The following is a 19,529-nucleotide window of genomic DNA, read 5'->3' on the forward strand; positions in this document are numbered from 1 at the left end:
AGATTATGGTTCCAGCTCCAGAGAAAACCAGCAGAAATGGTGAGTTGGAAGCAGGCAACAGTTCCTAAATTTAGCATTTATTACTTTATAGTATGCATAAAAGTACCTTAAAGTTCACTAAGCCAATAGTCCTTGTCACTACTATCAGCTCAACTATGCTAATAACCTCTTAATGCATTGCCCGGTTTGAAAAATTTGTGTAGAAGAATAAATCCCCAAAGTAATTCTGTTTTCCAAATATGAAGAGCATCCATATTAAAAGATTCAGCTCTTCTTTTTCAAAAGATTGGATTCTTGTACATTTGTATATTGGGAGATTATTTGACCTTAAGGACAATAAAATCAATGAATAAACAGAAATGAGTAAGTATGATTACAACAAATACAAAGCATAGTGTTTACAAGCTCATTTTAAGTCAGAAAGACAATAGAAATCTTGGCCTAAGCCTCATCAATAACATAGAAATAATAGCACCCACTTCACAGAATTATTCTGAGAATGAAATGCTCATAAGGCAGCCAGCCTTAAATCTGGCAGATAGTAAATCTTAAATGCATATTAATATAAATGATGAATTAACAATATTCTGCAAAGTAGGAATCTGCATTCCCGTTTTACAGAGAGATTAAGGCTCTGAGATGGATACTGACTTATTCGAGGTCACAATGCTAGTAAATTTCAACAACAGATTCAAATACAGGTCGACTATCATAGGTTCACTGTTCTGATTTTTTTTTATTCTATATTTCAGAAAATATCCTTTTAACAGGCCAGGACATAATACAAATCCTGTGCTGAACTTATGACTTCAGAATTCAATGAAAGCAGTACCACATAGAAGAAAATGAAAGTAAAATCAGTCTACTCCAAAGGGTTCAGTGTGATAGCCCTGTAAATGATCATGTTTAGAACAAAGAACCTACAAGAAATGGTTAAAATCATCATGATAATTTAAGTTTGGAGAAGAGACAGTAGGGGGAATATAACTGCAATTACCAAATTTACAGAAATGTAGTTTAGAATATTATACCCATTTTCACTTTGCAAGGATGGTTTAATTATTCCCCAAGGACTAAATATTAAATGCAAGGAAAAATGAACAGTTATAAAATAGACAATCTGGTGCCACGTTTGAATGATAATTTATAGGAGTGAGGGTGATTTCAAGGGACGGGTAAGAGTTCTGTTTATCATTCAAGGATGAATTATTATGTTTACATTTGGAATTTCTATGGTTATAGGAGGGTGCTGGAATATAAAAACAACTTAGAACTTAAGATCAATTTTTTCACACAATGAATATTTCAAAACCAAAATGTCTTAATTCTCATATTTAATTATAAAACTGTTCATGAGTTTACCAAAAAGAAACTGTTCATAGAAATTTGGCACTTAACAAAGCTATCACCATCAAAGAATTTGACTATCCTGTAAAATTTTATCTCAGTATATAACTTCATATTTACCAAAGCATATACTACTGATCATCAACTTTAACTTAAGGATTTTATGGCTTAGTATTTGCAGATGCTACATTCAGGTTCACCACTGATTCCAGATATAATAATGGATAAGCGGGCAAGGAAAAAATCAAATTCACATTTCTTCAGATAGTTACACACCATACTGGTCTGGTTGGCATAGCAGGAAAAGAAGTCCTATCACCATATAATAGAAAAATGAGATTTAAAAAACAGTATATAAAAAGGTAACAAAGGATATTGTACAGGACATGGAATTTTAAGTTTTATCTTTTAATAACTTATAATGGAGTATAATCTACAAAGATTCTGAATCACTGTACTGTATACTTGAAATTAAGATAATATTAAAAATCAACTATGCATCAATAAAAGGGTATGCAATAAAAACATTTAAAAATGAAAACCAGTGCCTAAATTTCTCATAAGCATGATTATACAGTCACACCAGGGGGCGCTCTTAACACTGAAATGATGGATGGCATTTTAAATGGTGGTCTTAGCTGGCTAAAAAAAAAGATTTTTCTAAGCCTGTACAGTACTTGCAATAAGTGTTTACCTCTCCAAAATGTTTGCTGGCAATAAACACATTTTATTTTTCATCCAACTGCTTGCATTGTTAAGATTATCAAGTTAATCTCTCAAGTAAAACATTTTTGACTGATAGGAAATAAACTTATTTTGGAAACATTTACCTGTTTGCATATGCCCCCATTCTTTCTGTGGTTGGACTACTTCTGAATAATAAATACACTGCTTAGGAGTACGTACAACCTTTCACCCTGGCTTGGTTGTCAATTTCATTTGTTTATAATTTCTTACTAGCACTTCAGCTTTTTTTTCTTTTTTTTTTCCTTAAAAAAATGGGTTCCTTAAAATAATCTAAAATTGATACTCATAGTGAAATTCTAATCTTGGCACTCTGGGCCTTTTCCATATCTTGTCATTACCTGACAGGAACACTGAAGCTCAGATGCTCTCCTCAGAAAGTTCAAGATTCAGATTCCTAAAAATATAATTAGAGAATTAGTGTGAGGTTTCAAGGAAACAGAAAAAGGCAAAAAGTAAAGACTGAGCTATAGTATCCAGAGAAAATCACCACAGACGACTCCATCAACAATAAATATTTTACTCAAGTGACACCTCATTAAATAAACCTGAAGAAATAAAGTACAAAGAGAAGAGCTGCAAACCATGTGAAAGGAGGGGACATGCCTCCTGTCTTCCTATGGAGATACAGGAGGAGTCTGTAAAATTTTCTAAACCCATGTAGTCAAGATCACACTCTCTTATCTGTCAGCTGCCTCATGAGTCACCACTTACCTGTGTCCAAGCTCAAACAGGCAGAGCTCTGATCCAGGCTCACTTAACGTGTAAAGAGTACAGGCAGCGACCTCATCCAGGCAAGTTCAAGGAAACAACTGTGAGCGCCCCTACTGTTTGTGCCCTAAATCAAACTCACCATCACGTGAGTGCCTCAGACTCTAGTCACAGGACCACTGTTCTTCTGTTCTATAAAGTAAAAATACACCTGGAGAAAATGATGTATTTATTCACTGCTTTCGACCACAGTGTAAGCAGATGATGGGAAGCCCTACCTAACCAGAAACAGATAATAAGACAGTTTTCCAAAATGTGGGTATGAAAGAACAAAAAGAATGTTGGAAGAAAAGCAGGAAGGCCCAAGAAGAGAAAACCCTGCAGAGACAGTATGTTAAACAGGAGGTATGTGACTCCCACTACCTGCACCACCTTCTCTTTGTACTGAGAGGTTCATTAAGGCAAAAACAGACCTGTTTTGTGAGAGACAACTCTGGCACACTGTAAAATCACAAGAGTTTCCACCAGCAGCAGTCAGAAAGCTGAGGGGTTGGATTGTCACATGGTCAGTCCATCCTGGTAGAAGCAGGCTGGTAGAAAACACAGATAGAGGTTACTTCTCACTACGACTCCAGCTGCCAGAGTTGCCAAGTGACCTGTATTTTAGATCAGGTCCCAGTGCTACCTGAACATAAGGATCAGGTCCAAATATTTGTGACCCCATGAATCACAGCACATGAGGCTTCCCTATCCATCACCAACTCCCAAAGCTTGCTCAAATTCACATCCATCAAGTCGGTGATGCCATCCAACCATCTCATCCTCTGTTGTCCCCTTCGCTTCCTGCCTTCAATCCTTCTCAGCATCAGGGTCTTGTCCAACGAGTCAGTTCTTTGCATCAGGTGGTCAAAGTATTGGATCTTCAGCATCAGCCCTTCTAATGAATATTCAAGACTGATTTCCTTTAGGACTGACCTGTTAGATCTCCTTGCAGTCCAAGGGACTCTCAAAAGTCAAAAAGATTGTTCTTAGCACCACAGTTCAAAAGCATCAAACTTCAGTACTCAGCTTTCTTTATAGCCCAACTCTCACATCCATACATGACCACTGGAAAAAACTAAAGTTTTGACTAGACGGATCTTTGTCAGCAAAGTGATGTCTCTGCTTTTTGATGTGCTAGGTTTGTCACAGCTTTTCTTCCAAGGAGCAAGCATCTCTTAATTTCATGGCTGCAGTCACCATCTGCAGTGATTTTGGTGCCCAAGAAAATAAAATCTCTCACTGTTTCCACTGTTTCCCCATCTACTTACCATGAAGTGATGGGACTGGATGCCATAATCTTAGTTTTTTGAATGTTGAGCTTTAAGCCAGCTTTTTCACTCTCTTCACTTTCATCAAGAGGCTCTTTAGTTCCTCTTCACTTTCTGCCATAAGGGTGGTGTCATCTGCATATCTGAGGTTACTGATATTTCACTCTGCAATCTTGATTTGTTTGTGATTCACCAAGTCCAGCATTTCTCATGATGTACTCTGCATATAAGTTAAATAAGCAAGATGACAATATACAGCCTTGACATACTCCTTTTCCTATTTGGAACCAGTCTGTTGTTACATGTTCAGTTCTAACTGTTGCTTCTTGACCTGCATATAGATTTCTCAGGAGGCAGGTAAGATAGTCTGGTATTCCCATCTGTTTAAGAATTTTCCACAGTTTCTTGTGATCCACACAGTCAAAAGCTTTAGTATAGTCAATGAAGCAGAAGTAGATGTTTTTCTTGAATTCTCTTGCTTTTTCTATGATCCAACAGATGCTGGCAATCTGAACTATGGTTTCTCCATCTTTTCTAACTCCAGTTCGAACATCTGGAAATTCTCAGTTCACATACTGTTGAAGCCTAGGTTGGGAAATTTTGAGCATTCACTTGCTAACATGTGAGATGAGTGCAACTGGGTGGTAGTTTGAACATTCTCTGGCATTGTGCTACTTTGGTATTAGAATGAAAACTGACCTTTTCCAGTCCTGTGGCCACTGCTGAGTTTTCCAAATTTGCTGGCATATTGAGTGCAGCACTTTCACAGAATCATCTTTTAGGATTTGAAATAGCTGAACCGGAATTCCATCACCTCCACTAGCTTTGTTCATAGTGATGCTTCCTAAGGCCCATTTGACTTTGCGCTCCAGGATGTCTGGTTCTAGGTGAGTGATCACACCACTGTGGTTATCTGGGTCATGAAGATCTTTTTTGTATAATTCTTCTCTGTATTCTTGCCATCTCTTCTTAATATCTTCTGCTTCTGTTAGGTCACACTGTTTCTGTCCTTTACTGTGCCCATCTTTTCATGAAATATTCCCTTGGTATCTCTAATTTTCTTGAAGAAATCTCTAGTCTTTCCAATTCTATTGTTTTCCTCAATTTCTTTGCATTGATAAGGATACTAATCAAGAAATGGCCAATTAAAAAGTAAGAGATTTAATAAATTGGGTCTTGGATAAGAGAGAAGAGTCAAGAATGACACAAGTTTATGATCTGAGAACTGAAAGCACAGAATATAGCTGCCATTTAGTGGGACTGTGAAACCACTGGTGAAGCAGGTATTTTTACTATTAGGGAAATAATTATTTTGACTTTGGGTATTTGAATTTTGAGGTCGCTACCAGACATACGCCCGAGGAACAGCATACAGAATGCAGAGTCTCATCAGTGTGGCGTTCACAGAAGGATGTGTACGCCAACTCAGTCACGTTTGCCTCCTGTGGCCCTACAGACGGCTAGCCTGTCAGTCTCCTCTGTCCACGAGACTCTCCTGGCCACAACACTGGATTCTTTACTGCTGAGCTACAGGGGAAGCCCCTTACAGAAGGATATCAAGTTTTAAATATAAAACAGGGTTGTCAACTCACTGATAGTATAAAGACATGAGATTCAAGAGGAAGTGAGTACAGACAGAGAAGAAAGATGACAGGGACTAGCCTTAGGGGCGAGTAGATTCTTAAGGCGCCTCACCCCTTCCTGCCTCCTGGGAATCACGCTCTAGTTTGATAGCCATTCCCTAGAACGTGGGCAGGACCTGTCACTTGTTTCTAACCAACAGAAAACACGGCAGTGTGCACATGCCTGACACTGTGACCACAGTATTACAATGAAGTCTACGGTGCCCAGTGTTGGAGTTTGTCCCTTGCGAGGTGATTCCCGTGAAGCAAGCCATGCTGGGGAACCCACTAGGCAAACACTGAGGGCAGCCTCTAGCTGGCTTCTTGTCATGTCTCTAAACTTCAGCCGAGAAATGAAGCCCTCACTTCCATAGCCTTAAGAAAATATATTTTGCCAACAACCTATTTAGCTTGGAAATAAATTCTTCTCTAGTAAAGATTCAGATGATACCTCCACACCAGTTGACACCTTCTCTGCTGTCTTTCAGAAGACCTAGCTAGGCTGTATCTAGACTTCTGACACAAAGAAACTGTGAGATAATATATGTGTGCTGTTTAGAACAACTGGAGAGTGTCAGCTGCCCAGTTTTTTCTGAGTCTTTGTGGCACACAGACCAAGGACCCCAAACAGGGCCCACCATGCTCCTCTGTCCATAGAGTTCTCCAGGCAAAAACAATGGAGTGGGTAGCCATTCCCTTCTCAAGAGGATCTTCCCCACCTGGGGATCGAACCTGGGTTGCCTGCATTGCAGGCAGATTCTTTACGATCTGAGCCAACTTTGAGGTAATTTTTCTATGCATCAGTAGAAATTTCTGCAAGTCCTGAGTTACTACAAAAGTTAGAGGCTAGGGAGTTATGAAAAAGCCAGGGAAAAGACAAAGGAAGAGAGACCAGTGAGGTAGGAGGAAAACCAAGAGAAAATCATTACTCCAAGAGAAATTTCTCCAGATTCTTCAGACAAATCTGACATGAAGACAGAGCAAAGAGAAAGTTGAGTCCTCTGACCTACTAGGGGTGCAGGGGTAATCATCACTTGTAGGAACAAGGAAAGCAGGTGGAGTCATCTCCATTCCAGCCTTGGAATCCTCTACTTAACCCCTTGCTGGCAGAAAGTGGTAAGAGGCAGTGATTCTGTGTGGACACTGGTAGACGCCAGTAAACACTCAGTTCCTTCTGCCTTAGGAGGTCATTCACCAACAATACTAAGTCCTTTCAATGAAAGAGTAACATTTTTCTAAGCAATAAAGTGTCCCTGCAGATGTTTCTGAGGAGGTGGGTCTCAGTGTCCTGGCCAGCTTACAGGGGATCACCACTGGAAGGGACAAGCCGAGTCCCAGCCACCCTCCCTCCAGCCTCCATCTGGGCAGAAAGCGCTAAGCAGCATTGCTAGGTAAAAGACACTCAGCCTTATTAGGCTCCCAGGAAGACCCAATTAGTGCCAGAGCTGTGCTATTTCACTGTTTACAGGGCTTTGAAAGTTGGTATTTCAAAACTCGTTAACACTTAATATTAATCAAAGTCAGTTCACTTTAATTACTAAGTAGCTAACACAACATATTTTTAAACTTTTGTTTTTAGACATGCTTAGATTAGATTTTAACGTGCATTTTAAAAAAAATTAATACAACCAAATCTAATGAGCATGTATTATGTGAAAGGCCCTGAATTAACTAGGTATGGCTCAGTGAAAGAAGCTGCCCTGCCACTTTTTGAACATCTATAATTTGTATGCAGACTTATACTATTTATAAAACACTGTCACATAATCAAAGCCTACTTTGTGCCCTAGTGTGATTAGTATTCAGCTTTTATCTACATTTATCTACAGTGAGCATCCTATTTTCCTATAATGCTTTGAAAGCAATTTCTTTCTTGTTCATTTATTCACTGAAGATATATTGAGCACTTACTTAGTTAAACAGAGAGGCAAACTGTATAAAAGATACACAAGTACTCCTTATTCCTGTTCTACTAGAACAATACTATCCAAAATGTGCAAAATGTTTCCCTTTTCTTTTACATGTTCAATATGTGGTATCTACGTATATGTGTGTATACATGTGTTATGTGTGTGGGTCTATCATACAGAGCTGGCTCTCTTAACCAACACAGGAGTTAGGGTGCCAACCATCAGCCCAAGTAAAAATTCTTCTATACCTTTACAGTCTGCCTTCTGTATTAATGGTTCCACCATATTCTCAATTTCACATCTGTGGATTCAACCAAACTCAGATTATGTAGTATTATAGCATTTACTATACAAAGAAATCTGCCTATAAGTGGATCTGTGCAGTTGAAATCTGTGTTGTTCAAGGATCAATGATATCTGTAAACATATACATTATATATGCATTTACTCTGCCTAACCTATATATATGTGTGTGTGTGTGTGTGTGTGTATATATATATATATATATTTAGTGTATATACATATGCATGTGTATGTGTGTATATATATATTTATTTATAGTATATTTCTCTATAGATATTCTGCTAAGCTAGCAATACAACTCTCCACCTTGCACCATCAGCTCTTCCTAGGTTTTACTCTATTATCAATGCTAAAAGTTAAATCAACTGCTGATATACTTCATTTTGTTCAGGTTAGCAGGTTTCATTATTCTCAGTAATGTCCTTGGCACTATGAAGCAAAGGGATTTATATCATGGCATGGAGGAGTTTTCAACTCATTTTATTACTAATAGATTTCCTAATCTTTTTTGTCCAATCCTCAGTAGAATGTATGTCCCTCCATAGTATTTACTCCTATTAGCTTTCCATTGAAACACTTCTGAACACACAGTATGTGCTCAGTAAGATTTACTTGACTGGAAAACTACTTTCCAAAATGACTGAGGTGGCTTGCATGAAAATGTAAATATGCATTTACACAAGCACCATTAGATACCATTACACCATTAGACAAACATACACAAACTACAGCTAAATGTAAGGGCCTACAAAAGGCTTAACCCACAGTTTTGTTCACTCAATAATTTGTCTAATGAATTGAAGACAATAATTGTTTTTAAAAATATGCCCATATAATTATATTTGAAAATTAAATCCAGCCCTGTGCTTTCTCACAGCTACTACAAAGACAGAAATACAAGTTCTGTAACCTTATTTCCCACAAAAAGAAGTATTTCATTTTCTGAAAGAAAACATTTTTCCCTAGGTGATTAATTCCAAGAATTTATTGCAAAGATAATTAGATTAAAGCAAAAATCAGAGCACATATTCCTTAATGATCTAAAGAAAGATGAATAAATGGACATAGCATTGTTAAAATGAAGATGTAGAATTGAGTGGGTATATAGCTCTTTCCAGAAATTCTATCAACTATGTCATTCTATCAACTATCATTCTTGGTGTTAACTACTCCTACATCCAGGGGTAATTATTATATATTAGAACAAGTTAGTGAGCCTTTTCAAAAAAAAAAAAAAAAACCAGATTGCTAAATGAACGTAAGTATCTTGTAAATTTCCCAAATGTAGAATAATCTGTATAGTATAGATATCATACATGGAAAACATATCTCAATATTAAGATCCATTTTCTATTCCCCTAAAATGTAATATGAAGTATCACATGAAATTATAAGTGAACACAATTTTAGCCTGTGAAACACTGCAGAAATGTAAATTAATTACTAACGTTGTAAAAAAATAAAAGTATAGTTTATTTACCAAGTCATATATTAGTGAGAATAAATTGCTGTTCTCCATAGGCCAAAAGCATTGCTTGCCAGTACCACAGCAAGCTGCTAAAACCATTATCCCTGATGAGTGCAATTATTAGGCACCCAGGCTTTGTACCACATTTCCATGTCCCCATAGAAAAAGATGTCAGTGGTCTTGGGCCAGGCATCTAATCCAAGGGGAGTGAATCCATTGGGTTGGCTTGTGACAATAAATGAGAACTGGTTCAAGTTTAAAAAATGCTGGAGCCAATGTACATCTTACTCTTTGGATTCAAACTAAGAAATAACAAGGAGATTGAGCAGTAACAGAATTGAAAATGACAGAGGAATAAAGAAGCAATAAATGTTACCTGGGAATATAGGCATTAAGGATAGTAGAGTTTCCATTTGAGGTGTTTTGGTTTATGACAGGATCCAACAAAGTAGGTAGCCCCCAAGAGCACCTGCTTTGCAGTTCAGTACAAATTCATCCAGGTTCTAATAAGAAGATACCTTTTTTCCCCCAGCTTTGCTGCTGCTGCTAAGTTGCTTCAGTTGTTCTCCCAGCTTTAGTGAAATATAATTGACATACAACAAAGTGTAAGTTTAATGGCTACAATGTGCCGATTTGATAGACACATATATTGCAAACCCGGTGTGTGCAAAGAGCCAGAGAGGATTGAGCAACTGAGCAACAATACATGGCAAAACGATCAGCAGAGTAAGGCCAGTGAGCGCAGCCACCGCCTCACACAGCTGTGCGCGTGGGGCGGGGTGGGGCGGGTGTGGGAGAACGTTCAAGATGCACTCTCAGCAATTTCCAAGCACGGCCAGTATACCCCGATTCACTCATCTGCTAACTGGAAGCGTGCGCCTTTTGACCATGATCACCCAGTCCCCTCCCCCCACTGCGACTCCACTCTGAGTTTATGTTTTTTCTTGATCTCACATATAAATGAGATCATTCAGTATTTGTTTTTCTCTGACTTAAGTCACTTAGCCCTCAAGATCCATCCTTGTTGTTTGAAATTGAATTTTCTTCTATTTATAGCTGAATAACCATTTATATTATTTAGAAAATATTATATAATAATTATATTACACATCAATGTTTATATATTAATTATGAGTATCAATAATCAACATACTATCTTAGTGCATACTGTGTGCTAAGTCGCTTCAGCTGTATCCAACTCTGTGCAACCCTACGGATTATAGCCCACCAGGCTCCTCTGTCCATGGGATTCTCCAGGCAAGAATACTGGAGTGGGTTGCTATGCCCTCCTCCAAGAGATATATATCCTCCAGGATGTATATATATCTCCTGCCTTTTCAAAGGTTTGCTTTACACCACTTGGCTTTTAGTACCAGTTTTTGTTAGTTAAAAGAAATCCAGAGAACACTTTTCACATATATGAAAAAAGGCAAAAACTGAAAATAGCGTTCAGCATCTGGTTTGCACTAAGGCTGTTATATAAGCAGTGTGTACCTGCAACAGGAGGGGCACCACCAAGCTTCTTCCCCATTAACTACACTCAGTATCTTAGATCAAGTCACCATAGTTTGAACTGTGTGTAAGCATCTGTGCTTTATCTAGATTTATTTCATGCATCTGTTAGTGAGATGTGTATATCGTAAGGTAATTGCTGCTTCACTTTAGGCCATTTCAGCTTAAGAAAGGTTTCATAGGAACATTTTTCTTTCGAGTAGTGAGAGAAACCTATACAGGATATTTTCCTTATCCATTCATCCATCAACAGATACTTATTTCCATACCTTGGCTATTGTAAATAACGAAACAATGAACATGACGGTGCAGCTATCTTTCCCTATGGAAATGATTTCGTTCCTTTAGGATATACACCTAGAAGTGGGTTGCTGGATCATGAAGTGAAATGAAGTGAAGTCATTCAGTCGTATCCGACTCTCTGCGACCCCATCAACTGTAGCCTACCAGGCTTCTCCGTCCATGGGATTTTCCAGGCAAGAGGATTGGAGTGGGTTGCCATTTCCTTCTCCAGGTTATCTTCCCAACTCAGGGATCGATTTTTAATTTTTTGAGGAATCGCTAAACCTTTTACATATAACTGCACCATATACAAAAATAAACTCAAAATGGATTAAAGACCTAAATGTAAGACCAGAAACTATAAAATTCCTAGAAGAAAACACAGGCAGAACATTCTTTGACAAAAATTGCCGTAATATTTGTTTTGGATCCACCTCCTAAGGCAAAGGAAACAAAAGCAAATATAAACAAATGGGACCTAATTAAACTTAAAAGCTTTTACACAGCAAAGGAAAACATCAACACAACAAAAAGACAACCTAGTGAATGGGAGAAAATATTTGCAAATTATATGACTGATAGGGATTAATATCTAAAACACACAAATAACTCATACAACTCAATACCAAATATAAACAGAATAAAAATGGGCAGAAGAACAAATAGACATTTTTTTCAGAGGACATGCAGATGGCCAACCAGCACATGAAAAGATGCTCAACATCACTAATCATCAGAGAAATCAAATAAAACCACAGTGAGGTATCACCTCACACCTGGCATAATGGTTCTCATCAAAAAGAATACAAATAACAAATATCAGCTATGACATGGAGATAAGGGAACCCTAGTACACCGTTTGTGGGAATATAAACTGGTGTAGCTGATACGTAGATGTATGGAAAATAGTATGGAGGTTCCTCAAAATTTATCTACCATAAAAATGTAGCTATCATATGATCCAGCAATTCCATTCAGTTCAGTTCAGTTCAGTGGCCCAGTCGTGTCTGACTCTTTGCGACCCCATGAATCGCAGTGCGCCAGGCCTCTCTGTCCATCACCAACTCCCGGAGTTTACTCAAACTCATGCCCATCGAGTTGGTGATGCCATCCAGCCATCTCATCCCCTGTCGTCCCCTTCTCCTCCTGCCCCAATTAATAGGTATATATTTGAAGAAAATGAACACACTAATTCAAAAAGATACATGCACTCCAATGTTCTTAGCAGTGTTATTTACAATTTGCATCATATGAAAGCAACCTCAGTTTCCACCAACAGATGAATGGATAAAGAAGATATGAGATATATATAATGAAATATTATTTAGTCATAAAAAATAAAATGTGGCCATTTATAAAAATATGGATGAAACTGGAGGGCATTAGGCAAAGTGAAATATGTCAAGAAAGAAAGATAAGTATTGTACCATTTATATGTGAAATCTAAAAAATAAAATAAATAAATAAATAAAAATACATTAAAAAAAAAATAAATGAATACAGAAACACAAAGCAGAAACAGAGTCACAGACACAGAGAACAAACTAGTGGTTACCAACAGGGAGACAGAAGGGGGAGGAGCAAGACAGAGACACAGGACTAAGTACAGATTATCATCCACAGAGTGAATAAGATACAAGGATATAATGTACAGTGCAGCATGTACAGCCATTATAATAATTTTAAATGGAGTATAATCTATAAAATTGTTCAATCACTATGTTATACAACTAGAACTAATATAACACTATAAATATACTTCAGTTAAAAATGAAGAGAGAAGATGCAAAAGCAGAACAACAACACACTCATTACCACAGAAGAAAACATGACAAAGACATTAAAAACCCCTTTGAGCAAAATACTAAACACTGAACATGTGCAAACTCGTCACGTATTTCATGCTCCTCTGACTCCTGGGCTAAGTGAGAAAAAGTGACCTAAAAATAAACAAATCACACATAAACAATACGACCCTGAATTTGTTGAACATACAAAGGCAACAAAGAGGCGGTCAAACAGTTAAGCACAAAGACCTGGGAAAAGAGATAACTAACTGCTTACAGTGGATTTCTCTGGGTGTTGGATGACAATATTCTTCTTCACACTTTTTATAGTTTTTAAATATTCACAGTTAAGTCTGGTTTTGTTTTCTAGTCACAAAAATAAAGTGTCACAAAAAAAGATAGCCCAGAATCTGACTTATGTGTCTCCTCCAATTTCTTACAGATCAGTAAGAAATGAAAGCCAGGCAGAGGGTGTGACTACAGAACCAGAACCGGATGGTACTTTTTTCCAAAGCCCATGACTAACATCACCTGACTCAATCGTGCTTCACTTCACACATTCTCTTTAGAGTGTAAAGAGCACTAGAGGACTCAGCACAGGACTGAACACGGACTTTCACTGTTCAGGGTCACCTTATATGGATTCAAGTTATTTAACCAATTGTTCATATGTTTTAATTCTCAACTGTGAAGTCCAACTTCCAATCCTTTGGTCTCCTACAAAGTGCCTCATCCAGCACTGGATATAGCTTTTGTAAAAATGAAGACATTAGAAAGTTAAGTGGAAAACCTCTCTTGAATACCAAGTACACAGCTTTGCATCCCATCAGGCACTCTTTACATAAAAAGGGTGAAATTAAAAGTTGAAAATCAAAACTATTTCTACGGGAAACGAGATTTTTTTGTGCAATCAAAAAAAGGCTTGAGGCATACTTATTAAAAGAATTATTTTGCTCATCCAAAGTCATCATAGCTAAAGTGTTTTTGTTTGCTTGTTTTTAAAGTGGTAAACATCAGTAGAGATATTTGCAGAGGAAGAAAATCACCACTATAGCAATTTCAGAATTTCACAGGTAGGTGAAATGGTGAATCAGAACAGTAGAGATACAGTTTGATAGAACTGTGTAATGAAGGTAAAAATTTTTAACTTTAGAAGTTAACATTCAAACAATCACAGATAGACTGAAAACTTTGTCGTTGTATCAGTTCTTACACATGAACATGACAAATGCAAGACAGAATAGAGAAAATAAGCACATGACAAAGTAGGTGGCCTAATGGTTATAGACGTGGGAGCTGAAGTCTGATGGCCAGAGTGGATAACTCACATCCACCATCACCAGAGTCTAACTCTCAAAAAGTCACTCAGATTTCCCTGCTGTAAGATGAGATAATAACAGTATATTATCTATAGCGAAACAGATCACCAGCCCAGGTTGGATGCATGAGACAAGTGCTCGGGCCTGGTGCACTGGGAAGACCCAGAAGGATTGGGTAGAGAGGGAGGTGGGAGGGAGGATCAGGATGGGGAATACATGTAAATCCATGGCTGTTTCATGTCAATGTATGACAAAAACCACTACAATATTGTAAAGTAATTAGCCTCCAACTAATAAAAATTAAAAAAAAAACAGAAAGCCATAAAAAAAAAAAAAGAATACACACCCAAATCATCTTAGGTGATCTAAGAAATCCTTTTCAATATTTAAATAAACTTAAGCAAAGGAAAAAAAAGTATATATCCCACACAGCTCTTGTGAAAACAAAACTACATAGTAAGTTTAATAAATACTAGTTGATTCAGATTATGAGGTTGAGAACATAACTATTTCAGTGAAATCCATTTTATTTGCTTCACATCATCATAAAGAGCTGAATTACTATTTAAAATTTAAACATTAGTTGGAACAGGAGTCTGGTATGCTGGGCCCTAGTTGAGGCTCTTCAATCTAGAGGTGAGCTGTGGACATTTTCTTTCCAGAGCCCCAGTGGAGTCATGAGGAGGTCTGTTGGTTTACAATCTCGGGCTGCTTTCAAATCCCTATGATCTACATGGCTAAGAGAAAAAAATGCACTTTAATACTGCTGCTTACAAAATATTTTCACAGTAGGAACTGAAATAGTGGAGCATTTCAACATATTTATGTAACAGCTAAATTAAACAAAGAGCAAGTACAATTTCCCAGTGGGAGAGCTACAGAAGTAAAAACTGATCAAAACAAAGAATTTTCAGAATGTATGCATACTAAAGTTTCAGTGAACAGAATTAAATCCCTGAAAAACCAATCCTGGTGCTGAAAAGAGACAAAAATAAGCTTTTTTCCCCCTCTGCATGGATCTCCCTTCATAGTCTCAGAGATGGAAGGTATACTGATGATAGATAAAATTAATTCCACGGACACATTACATCTTTACACCTTTTAATCTTATACTATAATTTAACCAGTATTTATTAACTTACAATGTGACGTAACAACTAGAAGCTGGTAGAGTTTTGAAGATTTTTTAAAATCTCGGATGTGCCATCTAGGAATTTATTTATGTCTGTCTGTGTGCTCGGCACTCGGTCGTATCCGACTCTTTGCGACCCCATGGATTGTAGCCCGCCAGGCTCCTCTGTCCATGGGATTCTCCAGACAAGAATATTGGAGTGGACTGCATTCCCTTTTCCAGAGGATTTTCCCGACCTAGGGATCAAACCCTGGGTCTCCTGTACTGCAGGCAGATTCCTTACCGTTTGAGCTACAGGGAAGTCATTAAAATTGCTCAGTCATGTCTGAGTCTTTGCAGCCCCATGGGCTGTACAGTCCATGAAATTCTCCAGGCCGGAATACTGGAGTGGGTAGCCATTCCCTCCTCCAGGGGATCTTCCCAACCTGGGATCGAACCCAGGTCTCCCACATTGCAGGCAGATTCTTTAGCAGCTGAGCCACAAGGGAAGCCCAAGAATACTGGAGTGGGTAGCCTATTCCTTCTCCAAGGGATCTTCCCAACCTAGGAATCAAACCAGGGTCTCCTGCATTGCAGGTGGATTCTTTACCAGCTGAGCTATCAGGGTAGCCCCATTTATATATTTATAATATATAACAGAGTAAGGCAGACAATATACATTATATATAACAAGGTACATTAAAATTTATGGTATTTTTATACACTATAGACTATGATGGGCATCGCCGGTGGCTCAGTAGTAAAGAATCTGCCTGCAATACAGGAGACCAGTGTTCAATCCCTGGATCAGGAAGATCCCCTGGAGAAGGAAATGGCAACCCACTCCAGAATTCTTGCCTGGGAAAACCCACAGACAGAGGCGCCTGGGGGGCTACAATTCATGGGACTGCAAAGAGTCGGACATGACTGAGCAATTGAGCATACATGCACAGACTATGAAATACACATATACATATAGTTAAAGATGAAAGGTAGAATATATTCAAATACAAAAATAAATGGCTTAACACCAGGATAGCAAATTCAAATGATGATCAGACCCAAGAAAGGCAAGTAAGTGAGCGCAACGGGCAAAGTAGACAGTGAGCTGCACTGAAATGTTCTCTCAGAAAAGCTGCCATGGACTGCCGCCACTTACTAACAGGTCCAGGCTTCCTAGATCTGCAAAGTTTCCAAACAGAAGCAAGAATTTAGAGGTTTATTTAAAATATCAGTAGTTTTCTAGTGCTGGAAATTAATGTAAACATTATAAAACAGGGTAAATCAAACAGACACAACTTTGAGTATACGCATCTTGTGAGCTGCTACTTTGGATTATTAAATGCTAGAGAAAAATACGTTAACACTTTATGAATCTTCAGATGATTAGCATGTTGTAATATTTTCCTCATGAAAAGTGAGGCAATTATTACACCAGCTTTTATGGGGAAATGGAGGATCAGAAAAGCTAAAATTGTCTACAGAGTCACATAAATAAGCAGATTTGGTTTCAAAATCAAGTTTCAGTTCAGCTCAGTTGTGTCCAAATCTTTGTGATCCCATGAATTGCAGCGTGCCAGGCTTCCCTCTCTATCATCAACTCCCAGAGCCAACTCAAACTGTCCATTGAGTTGGTGGTGCCATCCAGCCATTTCATCCTCTGTGGTCCCCTTCTCCTCCTGCCTTCAATCTTTTCCAGCATCAGAGTCTTTTCCAACGAATCAGCTCTTCGCATCAGGTGACCAAAGTACTGGAGTTTCAACTTCAGCATCAGTCCTTCCAATGAACACCCAGGACTGATTTCCTTTAGGATGGACAGGTTGGATCTCCTGGCAGTCCAAGGGACTCTCAAGAGTCTTCTCCAACACCACAGTTCAAAAGCATCAATTCTTCACTGCTCAGCTTTCTTTACAGTCCAACTTTCACATTCATACAAGACCACTGGAAAAACCATAGCTTTGACTAGATGGACCTTTGTTGGCAAAGTAATGTGTCTGTTTTTTAATATGCTGTCTAGGGTGGTCATAACTTTTCTTCCAAGGAGCAAGTTTTAATTTCATGGTTGCAGTCACCATCTGCAGTGATTTTGAAGCCCCCCAAAATAAAATGTCACTGTTTCCACTGTTTCCCCATCTATTTGCCATGAAATGATGGGACCAGATGCCATGATCTTAGTTTTCTGAATGTGGAGTTTTCAAAACCAACTTTTTCACTCTCCTCTTTAACTTTCATCAAGCGGCTCTTTAGTTCTTCTTCACTTTCTGCCATAAGTGTGGTGTCATCTGCATATCTGAGGTTATTAATATTTCTCCTAACAATCTTGATTCCAGTTTGTGATTCATCCAGCCCAGCATTTCTCATGATATACTCTACTCATGACGTACTTTAACATATAAGTTAAATAAACAGGGTGACAATATGCAGCCTTGACGTACTCCTTACCCAATTTGGAACCAGTCTATTGGTCTATGTCCAGTTCTAACTGTTGCTTCTTAACCTGCAAACAGATTTCTCAGGGGTTTGTCCACCTCTAAAGTCCATATCCTTTCTAATAGGCAATATTTTTTAACTAAAAAAAAAAAAAAGTATGCATGAAAAAAGAGAACTTTATTTTAGACTCTGGAGAGTAGGAAAGATCTGGGTATCCAAAGGGGAGACATGAAATGGTTTCAGTTATAGGCAATATGTGAATACTGGAGGAAGGAATGAGCATGGTATTTTTAGAGATAAACTTGGAAACTGGACTGGTAGACGTTTCAAAGTTGGAACTAGGAAAAGTAGATTATATATAATACATAAATAAAATTTAATTTAACATTTGACACAAAACAGAACATCAAAAGCTAGTAAACTTAAATTATTCTTTTCTATTCCTGCTAATCCTCAGTGTCAAATAATGATCAACAACATATTTTAATGTCATTACTATTTTAAAGTTACATTTCTATATTTCATCTAGCAATTACTCAGCCTCCCTACAAAGTGTCTGACAATGGTAGCTCAAGAGAGTATGACTTTTCCCCAGCCAAAAGTTTAAGAACTGCCTTGATCTCCACAATGAAACAAGTCTACTTTCTTAAACAAATAATGTTAATTTCAAAACCACAAAAAGAAGGCACTGATCCCTTTAAAAATCAAATTATACTATATTCCTTAAAATTATCTAAACTTTGTGTGAAAAATCTAAAATAATATTCTCATGAGTAATTATTTATCTCAAATCTAGCCTTGGAGAGATAGTCCAGTGTTGTTAGAACTTCTGATATTCTTCTTAAAAAAAAAAAAAAAACAACTGGAAAGCAGGGGTTATTAAATGTAAAGTCTCAATTTTTAAAATCTTGGCTCAGTTAAGAAAATAACTTATATGGTTAGAAAAATAAAAAACCAAAAGTCTGCAGACTCCCTAAAGGAAATTCAGAAATTAGCCATGGCTGGGTCAGAGCAGGGAAGATAAGGAGTAACGTTCAAGCACTGCTATAAGAAGCTTTGTGTAGGAATGGCTTATGCAAAGGTGAGGAGGAAAGAGACTGCTAATTACAATTGGGAAACAGAAAAATCACTTGTTAAGTCTCCTTAATACAATACTCTGCTCCCCTTACCCAATCTCCCATCAAAATGAAGAAAATATTGTAGCATCACTTAGATTTTAAGATATTTTAATATACCAGCCCAAGCACCATGTGGATTTCAGGCCATTTTTCATTCATAAAAAGATTAGCTCTGTATTAATACATTTAAAACAGAGAAAGAGAAAAGATATAGACATTATTCTAGAGCTTTAAAATACTGCCTCATAAATACAAAAGCAAGACTCATACATATGATATCTACAAGAGACCCACTTCAAGCCTAGGAACACATACAGACTGAAAGTAAGGGAATGAAAAAAGATATTCAATTCAAATGGAAGTCAAAAGAAAGCTGGAGAAGCAATACTCATACCAGACAAGACAGACTTTAAAATAAAGACTTTTTTAAGAGACAAGAAAGGACACTACATAATGATCAAGGGATCAATCCAAGAGGAAGACATAACAATTGTAAATATATAAGGATCCAACATAGGAGCACATCAATATATAAGACAAATGCTAACAGTCATA

General features: G+C 37.6%; 1 protein-coding gene across 1 annotated transcript in view; it reads right to left on the reverse strand.

The window, feature by feature from the left end:
• Positions 1-19,529, reverse strand: part of LOC122673383 (cytochrome c oxidase subunit 7B2, mitochondrial) — a 125,971-nt gene that overhangs the window by 70,648 nt on the left and 35,794 nt on the right. Inside the window, exon 2 of the mRNA XM_043871114.1 lies at positions 2,433-2,488. The gene's annotated coding sequence lies outside the window, so the exon portion shown is untranslated. The remainder of the gene's footprint in view (positions 1-2,432; positions 2,489-19,529) is intronic.

Source organism: Cervus elaphus, chromosome 17 (assembly GCF_910594005.1).
Source record: "Cervus elaphus chromosome 17, mCerEla1.1, whole genome shotgun sequence".
NCBI classification, from domain to species: Eukaryota; Metazoa; Chordata; class Mammalia; order Artiodactyla; family Cervidae; genus Cervus; species Cervus elaphus.